General features: G+C 46.8%; 1 long non-coding RNA gene across 1 annotated transcript in view; it reads left to right on the forward strand.

Annotated features, from left to right (window-relative positions):
• The window catches only part of LOC108581719, a 24,222-nt gene continuing 15,477 nt past the window's right edge, over positions 1-8,745 (forward strand). Inside the window, exon 1 of the long non-coding RNA XR_001894394.2 lies at positions 1-78. This is a non-coding gene — a long non-coding RNA (uncharacterized LOC108581719). The remainder of the gene's footprint in view (positions 79-8,745) is intronic.

Consider the following 8,745-nt stretch of genomic DNA (forward strand, 5'->3'; position numbering starts at 1 on the left):
GGCCGAGCGGTTCCGGTGAAAATGTCGATTCCGATTGGACTCTTGACGATTTAAAGGCGTCTGGCGTTTCTGAAACAGGTAGGGTGTGATCTTCCGGGTTGCGCCTTACCCTTAAGAAAGATGGCTGCTATGCCTACTATAGATGCGGAATCGGTCCTAGCTGAATCCATCTTTATCGTGGGCATGTTGTGAGACTCGAAGACAATACGCATGAGTCAGTAGATTAAACAGGTTTCTCCTCAAATTCCGCTACGTTTGTATTGAGTCCTAGTTTCTGTCTGGGGAGACAACCTTCCCGCGGCTTTTGCCCGTTTCACGTTTCTGTTACTTAGGAAAAGGAAAAGGATTCGTTGCAAAGATCATTTCAAGAATTTCTCTGTCTGTTTGGTCCATTTCTGTGCACCAAGCAGGGAATATAAAGATAAAAAGATGAATAAGCCGCAGGCCCTGCCATTCTGGTACTCTCAGTGTGGCAAGGCAGATACGCAGGCAAATATGTGTGATAGAGTTGTATATTAAGCAAAGGTCGAAGAAGATAAGCTGCACATCTTAGGGGAGCGTTAAGAACGGGAAGCTAAAAAGCCGGTAGAGTGCTGAAGAAGCGATCAAGCGTAGGTTATGGAGCACCCTGTTCTGGGATCTGTGTACTTAACGGTTGAGCTGGCTGGAGTGCGGGAGGCCAGGAGTTGAAAGGCCTTGAATGAGTTGATTCTGTAGGCTAAAGATTTCTTTTTTTGAGACCGAGTTTCGCTCCGTCACCTAGGCTGGAGTGCAATGGCGCGATGCGATCTCGGCTAACTGCACTCTCCGCCTCCCGGGTTCAAGCGATTCTCCTGCCTCAGCCTCCCAAGTAGCTGGAATTACAGGCGCCCGTCACCACGCCCAGCTAATTTTTGTTTTGTTTTGTATTTTTAGTAGAGACGGGGTTTGGCTATGTTGGCCAGCCTGGTCTCAAACTCCTGACCTCAGGTGATCCACCCGCCTCGGCCTCCTGAAGTGGTGGGATTACAGGCGTGAGCCATCGCGCCCGGCCGAAGCTAAAGGTTTCTAACCTTTGGAATGTCTTGGAACTTCACTGGGTTTCCAGATCCTCCTCCCACCTCAGCCTCTGAAGTAGCTGGGACTACAAGCACGCGCCACCACACCTGGCTTTTTTTTTTTTTTTTTTTTTTTTTTTTTTTTTTTTAGAGACCGGGGTGGCAGGGGATGCGGAGGTGGGGGGTTACTATGTTGCCTAGGCTGGTCTCAAACTCCTGGGCTCAACGGATCCTACCACCTCGGCCTCCCCAAAGTGCCCTTTTTCCTCTTCTCCCCGAAACACAATACTGTTGGGATTCAGACTGAAATTACATTGTTTATTATATTTGTCATTTTAAAAAATTTGAGATATACCATAAATTTACCCTTTTTAAAAAGAGTAAATTTAAGTGCACAATTCATTGTTTTTTAGTGTGTCCACAAGATTGTGCGACAATCACCATTATCTAATTCCAGATTTTTTTTTCCAGATTATTTTTGTCACCCCATAAAGAAACCCCTCACCTGTTAACAGTCACTTCACGTTTCTCTCGCCCCACAAGACATGGGCTACCACTGATCTACTGTTTCTCTGGATTTACCTATTCTACATATTTTATATAAATGGAATTATACAATGTGTGACCTTTTGTATCTGGCTTCTTTCACTTACAGTGTTTTCAAAGTTTATTCATGTTGTAGCATATGTCAGAACTTCTTTTTTTTTTTTTTTTTAATCACTGAATAAACTTCATTCTTTTTTATCACTGAATTTCTTTTCCATTGGATGTATAGACCACAGTTACCCATTCATCCATTGATGAACATTTGAGTTGTTTCCACCTCTTGGCTATTGTAAGTAGTGCTGCTGTGAACATTCACAAGTATTTAAGTATCTGTTTTTAATTTTTTTTTTTTTTTTGAGATGGAGTCGCGCTCTGTCGCCCAGGCTGGAGTGCAGTGGCCGGATCTCAGCTCACTGCAAGCCCCGCCTCCCGGTTTTACGCCATTCTCCTGCCTCAGCCTCCGGAGTAGCTGGGACTACAGACGCCCGCCACCTCGCCCAGCTAGTTTTTTGTATTTTGTAGTAGAGACGGGGTTTCACCGTGTTAGCCAGGATGGTCTGGATCTCCTGACCTCGTGATCCGCCCGTCTCGGCCTCCCAAAGTGCTGAGATTACAGGCTTGAGCCACCGCGCCCGGCCTCTGTTTTTAATTCTTTAGGGTTTATATTGTAGGAGCAGAATTGCTAGGTCACATGGACATCTTGTTTAACTTTTGTGGAACTGCCAAACCAACTGGCTACACTATTTTACATGCCCACCAGCAATGTACCAGGGTTCCTGTTACTCCACATCATCCCCAACCCTTGGTATTTTCAACTTTTAAAAAATATTTTTTCTTTTTACTTTCCTTAATCTTGCCAGTGTCTTATCTTTTTTTGCCTTTTTAAAGAACCTAGCTTTTAGTTTTATTCATCAATTCCATGTTAACTTTTTTTTTTTTTTGAGACAAAGTTTCACTCTTATTGCCCAGGCTGGAGTGCAGTGGTGTGATCTTGTCTCACTGCAACCTCTGCCTCCCGGGTTCAAGTGATTCTCCTGCCTCAGCCTCCTGAGTAGCTGGGATTACAGGCACACACCAGCACACCAGCTAATTATTTGTATTTTTAGTAGATACGGGGTTTCACCATGTTGGCCAGGCTGGTCTCGAACTCCTGACCTCAGATGATTCATCGGCCTTGGCCTCCCAAAGTGCTGGGATTGAGTGCGTGGGCATGAGTCACCACGCCCGGCCTTCCTTTTGGGAAGATTTATATTGTTTTTCCCCGCTTAATTTTGTTTTGAGACAGAGTCTTGCTCTGTCACCCAGGCTGGAGTGCAGTGGCGCCATCTCGGCTCACTGCAAGCTCCGCCTCCTAGGTTCACACCGTTCTCCTGCCTCAGCCTCCCAAGCACAACCACACCCAGCTAATTTTTTGTATTTTTAGTAGAGACGGGGTTTCACCATGTTAGCCAGGATGGTCTTGATCTCCTGACCTCGTGATCTGCCTGCCTCAGGCTCCCAAAGTGCTGGGAATATAGATATGAGCCACTGCTCCTTGCCCCCCTTACTTTCTTAAGTTAAATGTTTAGTTCATTTATTTATAATTCTTTTTTTTTTTTTTTTTTTTTTTTTTGAGGTAGAGTTTCACTCTGGTTGCCCAGGCTTGAGTGCAATGATGCTATCTCAGCTGTCCGCAACCTTCACCTGTCGGGTTCAAGTGATTCTCCTGCCTCAGTTTCCTGAGTAGTTGGGATTACAGGTGCCGGCCACCATGCCCAGGGTTTCACCATGCTGACCAGGGTGGTCTTGTACTTCTGACCTCTAGTGATCCACCTGCCTCAGCCTCCCAAAGTGTTGGGATTCCAGGTGTGAGTCCTGCTCCCAGCCTTATAATTCTCATAAAAGTCTTAATTTCACCAATAACATTTATCTTTTGATGGCCAAGTGTGGTGGCTCATGCCTATAATCCCAGCACTTTGGGATTCTGAGGCTGGTAGATCACTTGAGACCAGGGCAACATAGTGAGACCCCATCTCCACAAAAAATAAAAATTAGCCAGTGTGGTGGCACACCTGTAGTCTCAGCTACTCAGGAGGCTGAGGTGGGAAAATCACTTGAACCAAGACGTTTGAGGCTACAGTGACACATGATCACACCACTGCACTCCAGCCTGGGTGACAGAGCAACAAAAACATAAAATAATAAAACATTTCTCTATTGATGCAACCGAATCTGATTTTCTAAACTCAATTCAATAGCACCTTGTTCTACTGCTAATTGAAAAAGCCTCTCTAAAGTGAGATAGGTTAGGCTGCGGTCATTTTTCCTTTCTGTTGGGTGCATGGTCAAAAAATTGACATATGAATTTCATTTATTCTTGCCTAGTGGTCATTTAGGTATTATTAGGTCATTTACTACCACCTCTAAGGTAGTGACACCTTGGGGAGCCATAAAATCCATAGAGCTAGGCCCCATAATCTCTCTGTCAGTCTCCTCTCCTTGCTACTCCCCCTTTGTTTCAGTGGCACTTTCTAGCTAAGATTCAGTCCCCTTTTCTCCAGATGGTGGTGCTGCATTTCCATACCTGTCTCCAGAGGATCTCCCCCAACTCCATTTAGATCAGCCCAACCTTGAAAAATGCCAAACTGGGTCATGCTCTTTTGGCCTAATATTCTTTCCCACAGCAGTAGGAGTTGTGATGGGAAAAGAAGAAAAGATGGAGGGTGGGCTTTCTCAATGTCTCCAGTATTCACCACATCACCCCCAGGGGTGCTACCTCAAGCATTTATTGAATAATTTTTCCAAACAAGGAGATTTCCTGTGAGGGATTCTGATGTCACCCCTAAAAATAATTTTAGAAATATGTTTCCACTTTCTTACAAGGGGAAATCTATCAAAAAGAATAATGGAGCAGCTATTCAAAAAGAATGAGAGTATATAGCCCCATTTCTAGCCCCTGTGACACCTGGCTATACTTTGTGCCATGTGCTTGGATTGCCATGAAGTTACCCAGTGTTTTTTTTGTTTTGTTTTGTTTTTGTTTGTTTGTTTGTTTTTGAGACGGGGTCTCACTCTGTCACCCAGGCTGGAGTGTCTCAAAACAAAACAAAAAATTGATTTTACTATTTTACAAAATTGGATATTTGCTTTTTTTTTTGAGATGGAGTTTGCCCTTTCTTTGCCCAGGCTGGAGTGCACAGTGAGATCTCACCACTGCACTGCCTCCCAGGTTCAAGTGATTCTCATGCCTCAGCCTCCTGAGTAGCTGGGAGTACAGGCATGCGTTACCACGCCTAGTTAATTTTGTATTTTTAGTAGAGACAGGGTTTCTCCACATTGGTCAGGCTGGCCTTGAACTCTCGACCTCAGGTGATCCACTCACCTCAGCCTCCCAAAGTGCTGGGATTACAGGCGTGAACCACTGCGCTGGGCCAGGTATTTGTATTTTCACATGGATTTTAGAATCAGTTTGTCAATTTTATACATGCTTTTTTTTTTGAGACAGAGTCTCACTGTGTCGCCCAGGCTGGAGTGCAGTGGTGTGATCTCGGCTCACTGCAAGCTCCGCCTCCCAGGAAGCTCCGCCTCCCAGGTTCACGCCATTCTCCTGCCTCAGCCTCCTGAGTAGTTGGGATCACAAGCCTCGACACTGGCGAGTGGTTTTTGTAGACGGAAAGCCACCGGCAGCACAGGATGGCTTCGGGACCCTCCTGACCTCATGACTGCCTGCCTCCCTGCAGTGCTGGGATTACAGGCTGGCCACCAGCCTATACATGCTTTTAAAAGCCTGCTAGAATTTTGATTAGAACTGTGTTGAGGTTGGGCACCGTGGCTTAAATCCCAGCACTTTGGGAGGCCAAGGCAGAGGTCAGGAGTTCAAGACCAGCCTGGCCAACATGGTGAAACCCTGTCTCCACTAAAAAATACAAAAATTAGCCAGGTATGGTGGCAGGTGCCTGTAATCCCAGCTACTCGCGAGGCTTGAGGCAGGAGCATCGCTTGAACCCGGGAGGCAGAGGTTGCAGTGAGCCGAGATCACCCCACTGCACTCCAGCCTGGGTGACAAGAGTGAAACTCTGTCTCAAAAAAAAAAAAAAAAACTGTGTTGAATCTACAGATCAATTGACATTTCAATAGTATTTTTGATGCTGGGCATGGTGGCTTATGGCTGTAATCCCAGCACTTTGGGAGGCTGAGGTGAGAGGGTTGCTTGAGCCCAGGAGTTCAAGACAATCCTGGGTAACATGGGGACACCGTGTCTTTACTAAAATACAAAAATTAGCCTGTGTGGTAGCACATTCCTGTGGCTGGGGTAGGAGGATCACCTGAGCCTGGGGAGGTCGAGGCACTGAGCCGGGAGGCCAGCCACTGCACTCCAGCCTGGGTGACAGAGTGAGACCTTTTCCTCAACCAAAAAATAAAGTAAAATAAAAAATAATTTTTTTTTTTTTTTTTTTTTTTGAGACCCAGTCTAGCCCCAGGCCCAGGCTGATGCAGTGGCTGACCGGGCTCACACTGCAAGCTCCACCTCCCGGTTCACTTACCTTTCCTGCCTCCCAGCCTCTCCCTGGTGCAATGGGAATCATGAAGCCTCACCCCACCCGCCTCGCCTACCTGTGGCCTCCTAGTAGAGATCGGGAGCCAGACCTCATCTCCTGACCTCGATCCCCCACCGGGCCTCCCAGTGTGTGCAAGCACTACAGGCACAATCACAGCCCCTGCTTGAGACAGAGTCTTGCTTGTTGCCCAGGCTGGAGTCCAGTGACGCGATCTCGGCTCCATGCAAGTTCCGCCTCCCAGGTTCACGCCATTCTCCTGCCTCAGACTCCCTAGTAGCTGGGACTACAGGCGCCCACCACCATGCTCGGCTAATTTCTTGTCTTTTTAGTAGAGATGGAGTTTCACTGTGTTAGCCAGGATGGTCTCAATCTCCTGACCTCGTGATCCGCCCGCCTTGGCCTCCCAAAGTGCTGGGATTACAGGCGTGAGCCACCGCGCCCGGCCAAAAAAAAATTGTTTTTAAGTCTTCCAACCCATGAACACAGTATGCCATTTATTTGGGCCTTATTTAATTTCCCTCTGCAATGCTTTGTCATTTCAGTTTACTGGGACTGCACATCTTTGTTGTATTTTTCTTTTTTTTTTTGTAGTGCTCTGCCAGTTTTACTTTGGAAAATAAATGAGATGTATAATTCTTACTGCCTTTGCCATTTCTCCGTAAATCTAAAAGTATTCCAAAACATGAAGTTAGAAGGTGGTGGGGGGAGAGAGAGACTGATTTATTTTATTTTATTTTATTTTATTTCATTTCATTTCATTTTATTGAGACGGAGCCTCCCTGTGTCGCCCAGGCTGAAGTGCAGTGGCGCAATCTCGGCTCACTGCAAGCTCTGCCTCCCGGGTTCACGCCATTCTCCTGCTTCAGCCTCCTGAGTAGCTGGGACTACAGGCGTCCGCCCCTGCGCCTGGCTAATTCTTTGTATTTTTAGTAGAGACAGGGTTTCACCGTGGTCTCAATCTCCTGACCTTGTGATCTGCCCGCCTCAGCCTCCCAGAGTGCTGGGATTACAGGCGTCAGCCACCGCGCCCGGCTGAGAGACTGATTTAGAACCTGCCCCTTAGCATTGGAGCTGCCCATACCCCTTACCAATACTGGAGATTTTCCCCCAGTGAACCTTGGCAGACGTATGACAGAATAGAGATGGTGGCTGCTTGGGTTGATGTGAGCTTAGGGATTTGGATTAGGGGTAGGTTTCCTATTCTCACCATTTGTAGTACCCCCAAGGGTTTAGTTTCTGTCCCCTCTACTACAACTGTAAATGCAAAGCTCCCTCCTCTCTGTGCTCTGTAGAGTGATAACTCAGTCCCTTCTGCCTCCCAATTCCTTTTCGGAGACGCCGTAGCCTGGGCTGTGAAGGGCAGGGACAGGGATGTGGGGCTGGAGAGAGATGCCGGCTGAGGGAGGTGTGCCTATTCAGGTGACTGAGGGGACGGTTTGGCCCCTAGAGGTCCTTTTTATGGAAGGCAGACACCATAATGTACCACTACCAGTCCTTGGACTCTGAGATGGAAGATGGCACTGGTGGCTGACTGAGCGCACTGCCTATGAGTTAGTAAAAACAAACAGACAAGAAAATGGCACTGGCAAAGTCTGGCTCTACGGGGTAATATGAAGGTGGGGGACAGCACAAGCATTTTTGCTGAATCTAATTCCTCTTCATCTCCCAGCAGCTGTGAGTGAAGAATCATCTCGAAAGGTGTTGTCACTGTCCCTCCATCCACGTCCTGGCACTGTGTCCCTCAGGGTTCGTGATGTAGTGGCAAAGACTCCTATTCTAGGAGTCAAGAGACTTTTGTCTCAAACCCTGACTCCACCGTCACCTCCCTGGTGGTCTTGGGCAAATCACTCTCATTCTACATAAAATAAGAAGTTGAACGAGATGGTCTGAAAGATCCCTTCGATCTATAAAGTTTATTATTTTCTATGAAGAGTGTGACTATATTTTTTGTTTTTGTCTCCCAGCATCAAGCACAGTGCCTGGCACACAGTAAGGGTTCAGGGAATGCTGTGATTAGTGAATGAACGAAATGCTAGACAAATGAAGTTCTTAGACACGGCCAGCTGGTGGCATCACCTCTCTACATAACCACAAGGGGGTGTTGCCAGTCTCAGACCAAGGGAAAGGCTTAGGACTAGAAAGGATAAAAAGGTAAAGAAATGATTGGAGGACCAGATGTTTGAAATGAATAGCACAACCCTGGAATTCTGGTCTACTTTCTTTTCTCTAAGTCAATAAAGAAAATAAGTCCAAAGCATTAAGCAGTTTTTGTTGTTGTTTTTTATTTATTTTTGGGGGGGAGACGGAGTCTCACTCTGTCGCCCAGGCTGGAGTGCAGTGGCATGATCTCAGCTCACCAAAATTTCCACCTCCTGGTTCAAGTGATTCTCCCACCTCAGCCTCCTGAGTAGCTGAGATTACAGGCACCCGCCACCACGCCTGGCCAATTTTGTATTTTTAGTAGAGACAGGCTTTCTCTATGTTGGTCAGGCTGGTCTTGAACTCCCAACCTCAGGTGATTCACTCACCTCAGCCTCCCAAAGTGCTGGGATTACAGGCGTGAGCCACCTTGCCTGGCCAAGCAGTTATCTTAACTGCCAGATTAGCAAGGTAATTCTGGGTGG

The sequence above is a fragment of the Papio anubis genome, chromosome 1 (genome assembly GCF_008728515.1).
Source record: "Papio anubis isolate 15944 chromosome 1, Panubis1.0, whole genome shotgun sequence".
NCBI lineage: Eukaryota > Metazoa > Chordata > Mammalia > Primates > Cercopithecidae > Papio > Papio anubis.